Genomic DNA, 6,000 nt, shown 5'->3' on the forward strand with positions numbered 1-6,000 from the left:
TAAGCTATGCCCCTTTCCTCATTCCTTGTATTTAGCCATGCTTCCTGAAGGTCAATTTCTCCAGTTTTCTCCCCACCCTTTCTTTCCTTCCCACATGCACCAACAAATCATGGCACTTCAGGCACCTTCCCCAACCCACAAAGGCCAGAATTTTTGGCCCCTCTGCATTGTTGCATAGAATCTGCTCTGTCACAAATAAGATTCTTCCAAGCTGTTAGCTGGAGGTGAGCACCAACAAGCTTGACTGTTACCTGCCTTGCTGCTGGTAACTCTTTTTATTATCATAGAATCCTTACACCGACAACAATCCCACCCAGGCCCTGTCCCATAACCCCTTGTTTTACCCTGCTAATTCCCCTGACACTAATGGTCAATTTACCATGGCCAATCAACCTAACCCGCACATCATTGGAGTATGTGAGGAAACTGGAGCACTCAGAGGAAACTCATGTAGATGTGGAGAGAATGTGCAAACTCCACACAGACCCAAGGCTAGAATTAAACCTGGGTCTCTGGTGCTGTGAGGCAGCAGTGCTAACCACCGTGACATCTTTTTTAAAAAATTCATTCATGGGACATGGGCATCGCTGGCGAGCCAGCATTTATTGTCCATCCCTAGTTGCCCTGTTCAGAGAGCAATTCAGACTCAACCGCATTGCTGTGTCTCCGGAGTCACATGTAGGCCAGATTGCAGGTTTCCTTCTTTAAAGGATATCGGTGAACCAGATGGATTTTTCTGACAATCGGCAATGGTTTCACGGTCATCATTAGATTCCTAATTCAATTTTTATTGAATTCAAATTCCACCATCTGCTGTGGCGGGATTCGAACTCAGGTCCCCAGAACATTAGCTGAGTTTCTGGATTAATAGCCTCATGATGATATGACTGGGCCATTGCCTCCCCTGCCACTCTTATCAAAGTTTACTGCCTGATCATCCACTCCACCACCCAAACCGCAACAGATGACAATCTTCACTAGATCGCATCTCAGCCTATGTCTTTACTCCACCAGCTTCTGCATTCTGCCCTTTGCCATTCTTATCAATCCTCTTAGATCTCATTTTAAGTTTCTCATTGTCTACAACCCTGTTCATAATCCTGAAATCTCATCCCACTGGAATTAAATTTCTGCACTGAAATGCTTTTTTTCCTGCCTGAAGTCTTAGGCTCCTTCATTGACTGGACCATTTCCTTGTTCCACACCCTGAGTTACCCCTAACTCACTTCCTTCAAATATATTTTAAAAACCTCTGTCTCCTGCTGTGATTTGGCCTTTTTAACAATGGCATCCCACCGCCTGACCATAATCCCTCTTATTACTTACTACTTAATATTCAGCTTTAAGCATCTTTGAACTGAAGTGCCATTTGATAAATTTTAAGTTACCAGTAGTTTCAACTTTTGTATTATTAAATGAATCTTGAACTAATTTTGCATTGACATATTATACTTGGTGATGCCATTCCTCTATAATGATGAAGAACTTAGTCATACATGAGGATTTTGCAATTATTATTTGACAACCTTCTAATGAATTCTTTTGGTTCTCTCCAGAATTACTTCTGTTCTTGTGACGCTTCTGCCTGCATCTACAATGAGAATTGCTCTGTCCCAGCTTGCCTCTGGATCCCTACAAAGTGCAGTTCTATGAACCAAATGTCTACAGGAAATTGCCTTATAAAGACTGTTTAATTTATTAACAAGAGAAAAGTTTTTTTTTAAAAATTACGCTGTTATTGTCAGCTTGTATTTATATATGTACTTTAAGTGCCTTGTCTTAAGACAGTAGAGGAGTGGGTGGGGGTGGGGGGTTAATTTTCTTCTTAAGATTTCATAGCTCTCCAAACAATACATTGGATGCATTTAGGGTAAAAGGGAAGGGAAATATTTGACTTGGAATACTGTAAGTTTAGTTTATCATCTGCTCAATTGCATGTTCTTAAGGTGAAGTGATAAATCGTGACCACTACATTTTGCAAATGGCTTTTATTACCCATCCATATTACGAACAGCTGCAGTACTGCCCCAGGTGTGTGTTGTGGCACCATTCAGTTCAACAGCAATTCTGATGGCAAAGGAGCCTATGAACTCAACAGCAGTGCCACCTGCAGGGATGACATGGCTCTCTGCAACTTAGAATTTAAGTGAAAGTTCATAAACGCGTATTTTGATTCTTAATTGTTTTTTGCATAGTAAATAATGTTGCAACAATTTTGTACATTTGAAGATTGTGGAAGCTTTCAGCTTCCATTTTATTGTGAGTTGCCTGAGTTTTTACTGGCACAATCCCTGCACGTGGTGAATTTTGATAGAATGGCACTTCTCAAACGTTGAACCTGAAATTAGTGGATGCATCTACAATAGTCAAAGATAGAAGGGTTTGCATATCTTTTTTTTTGAAAACCTTAAGTTTGTTGAACACGGCATTAATAAGGCATTCAATGCGGAGTAAAGACAATTTTCTTTAAAAAGCCATTGTCTATATAACAAAATATTGTAGTTTTGCTTTGCAAGAGCAAATATGAATGGCGGGTTCACTTACAACTTTTTTTCCAGTGTTAAGTACATGCTGATAATTGCCTCAGAAATTAAATGGGATGCTCGCCAACAAGCCATCAGCTACAATCATAGCTCACCCTGCATATGTCAACATTTATTGTTTTGTTCCAACATTTGTTGAATAGTAAATCCTGACATGTAGAAAATAGCATACCTAGGGAAGTGGTGACTGGGGGGAGGGGGAGAAACTTTTTCATCAATAAACTGACATTAAAAGCTTCTTATTCTGTGTGTGGCTGATTATTAGCCATTAACCTATTGAGTTCAGGTCTGCCTTTTGGTGAAAGTGGTCTCTGAATTTGACCCACTGCAGCACTCTGCAATTCAATTAATTTGGAAAGTAAACTGTAGTTTCTAGTCTTTAAATATAATATTGGGGACTGTTGTGAGAACAGAGAGCCCCATTTGTAGTCCTTACTTTGCTGTGCGAGCTCCCTCTCACTCTCAGCTAACATTTTTCTATCTCCTACACAAGGATTTCTGATGGAAGGGTCAACAGTATTTGATTTGATTTTGGTTCAATTTATTATTGTCACATGTATTAGCATTCAGTAAAAGGTATTGTTTCTTGCGCACTATACAGACAATGCATACTGTTCATAGAGAAGAAAATGGGAGAGTGCAGAATGTTGTGTTACAGTCACAGCTAAGGTGCAGAGAAAGATCAACTTAATGCAAAGTAAATCCATTCAAAAGTCTGACGGCAGCAGGGAAGAAGCTGTTCTTGAATCGGCTGATACGTGACCCAGACTTTTGTACCTTTTTCCTGAAGGAAGAAGGGGGAAGAGAGAATGTCTGGGATGTGTGGGGTCCCTAATTATGCTGGCTGCTTTGCCAAGGAAGTGGGAAGTGTAGACAGTGTCAATGGACGGGAGGCTGGTTTGCATGATTGATTGGGCTACATTCACGACTGTTTGTAGCTCCTTGCGGTCTTGGGCAGAGCAGGAGCCATACCAAGCTGTGATATAACCGGAAAGAATGCTTTTTATGATGTATCTATAAAAGTTGGTGTCGGTTATAGCTGACAATGTATAAAACCCCATTAATATTATCTTGGAGTCCAGTTTATCATAAAACCTGATTCTTGTTCTTCTAAGCTTAACAACTTAGAAGAGTATTTCTATTTATAAATGGTGTTAATTGTGACCTTACTAACTTGGCAGCATCTCAGTTGCTCGATGAATGTAGCAGAACAAATGTTTTCCTTCAACCACTTTGAAAATTTTATGTTTCTTTTTATATTCATTTGCCGTTGGCTGGTCAGCATTTATTGCCCATCTTTAGTTGCCCTTGGAGAGCATTTGAGAGATAACCACATTGCTGTGGCTCTGGAGTCGCACTTAGGCCAGACCAGCAGATTTCCTTCCCTAAAGGACATTAACGAACCGTGTATACTAACGTATTAAAGATTGCATGTTAATGCTGTTGCTCCCATCATAATATTGGTAAGAAGACAATCCCATAATGCATTAATTTAATATATACATACAAATATAAATTCTTAGGGGTGTACGGCCTGGATACATCTGGGAACTTATATACCTTTTCATGCTTTTTAAAACTTCATTAAGTGCAAAGTGCATGTGTTTTAACAGATTTAATAGTCCAAAGATAAGCGAGTTAGGTGGATTGGCCATGATAAATTGTCCGTTAGTGTCAGGGCAATTAGCAGGGTACAGTGAGGTTACAGGGATAGGGCCTGGGGTGGGATAATTGTCAGTGCAGGCTTGATGGGCCGAATGGCCTCCTTCTGCACTGTAGGGATTCTATGGATTTCAGGACAGGTTTAATTCAGGTCATTTTAAATCGGAATTCATTTCTTCCAGCAGATATTTTAGAGCCCCCGCCAAGAAAAAGTTTGTTTGCTGATCTGTTCTGTGCAGCAATTATTTTAAGTAATACTTGTCCTATCTCTTTTCCTTCAGCCCAAGTTATGAGCAGTTCCATGATCAGGTAACCTGTCCTTGACTGTCTCTGGGTTCAATTCTGGCCTCGGGTGACTATGGAGTTTCCACGCTCACCCTGTGTCAGTGTGGGTTTCCTCCCGCAGTCCAAAGATGTGCAGGTCAGGTGAATTGGCAATGCTAAATTGTTCCTTAGTGTCCCAAGATGTGTAGGTCAGGGGGATTAGCAGAGTAAATATGTGGGGTTACAGGCATAGGGTCTGGGTAAGATTTGGTGGAGAGTTGGCACAGACTTGATGGGCCAAGTGGCCTCTTTCTGCATCGTAGGGATTCAGTGAAATCTATAAAACTCTGGCTGTTATATTTTAAATATGTGGTGCTTATGGTTTAGAGTCCATTGTACTTTAGAATAAATGTTTTTCTTTTTCCTGTATATCAGTTATTCTAAAAGGGCCATCTCTGCATGGTATGTACTGGTGATGTTACTGGACTTGTAATTGAGGGGAATGGTCTAATAATCCAGTGTTCATACCCTGACTTGGAAAGCTTAAATCCTGAAGTTAGCGTTGAAGCTATTGAAAAAAATCCAACCAGTTCATGAGTGAAAGACAGTATATGTCTTTCCCTGGTCTGGCCTAAATATGACTTCAGCCCCACACCAATGTCACCCTTCATTACCCTCTAAAGTAGCCTAGAAAGCTAGCCAGCTGCATCGAATAATGAGAAGGGTTCCCATAACCTTGTCAAGGGTGATACCCACTTCCTGAGAACTTTAAAGTCAATTTTAGGTCTTTTAACCTTCATTATTCCCCTTGATATTAAGTAAGAAGTCTCGCAACATCAGGTTAAAATCCAACAGGTTTATTTGGTAGCATGAACTTTAGTGCTACTCCTTCATCAGATGAGCGGAGAGTTGGGTTCACAAACATGGCATATATAGGCAGAGACTCAATTACAATATAATGGTTGGAATGCAAGTCTTTACAGGTAATCAAGTCTTTACAAGTGCAGACAATATGTGTGGAGAGAGGGATGATCACAGGTTAAAGAGTGTGACTTGGGTTAAGCCAGGACAGTAAGTAGGATTTTGCAAGCCCAGGCCAAATGGTGTGGGTTGCATGTGATGTGACATGAACCCAAGATCCCAGTTGAGGCTGTCCTCGTGCGTGCAGAACTTGACTATCAGTTTCTGCTCGGTAATCCTGCATTGTCGTGTGTTGTATCTTCTGCCTTCTTCCCGTTCTCCAACAATGTAATTCATCCTATTTCTTATGTTCTTATCATATTTCTATCCCTTTTCAGTTCTGTAGGAGGGGCATATGGACTTGAAACATTAACTGTGTTTCTTTCGCCACAGATGCTGCCAGAATTGCTGAGTTGATGCAGCATTTTCTGTTTTTATTTCAGATTTCCAGCATCTTCAGTATTTTGCTTTTACACTTTTCTTCAATTCAATATGTCTGCCTTAGGATTGCTAAACTACATGAGAATTATATGTCCAGAGACGGTGGTAGTAGCAGTATGATGTAAAGGCA

The 6,000-nt window shown here is 40.5% G+C and overlaps 1 protein-coding gene across 1 annotated transcript in view; it reads left to right on the forward strand.

Moving 5' to 3' along the window:
* Positions 1-2,780, forward strand: part of ptpn11b (protein tyrosine phosphatase non-receptor type 11b) — a 149,219-nt gene extending 146,439 nt beyond the window's left edge. Inside the window, exon 16 of the mRNA XM_080215420.1 lies at positions 1,557-2,780. The gene's annotated coding sequence lies outside the window, so the exon portion shown is untranslated. The remainder of the gene's footprint in view (positions 1-1,556) is intronic.
* The last annotated feature ends 3,220 nt before the right edge of the window (positions 2,781-6,000 follow it).

This window comes from Carcharhinus amblyrhynchos, chromosome 30 (genome assembly GCF_965287045.1).
Source record: "Carcharhinus amblyrhynchos chromosome 30, sCarAmb.v2.hapA, whole genome shotgun sequence".
Lineage (NCBI taxonomy): Eukaryota > Metazoa > Chordata > Chondrichthyes > Carcharhiniformes > Carcharhinidae > Carcharhinus > Carcharhinus amblyrhynchos.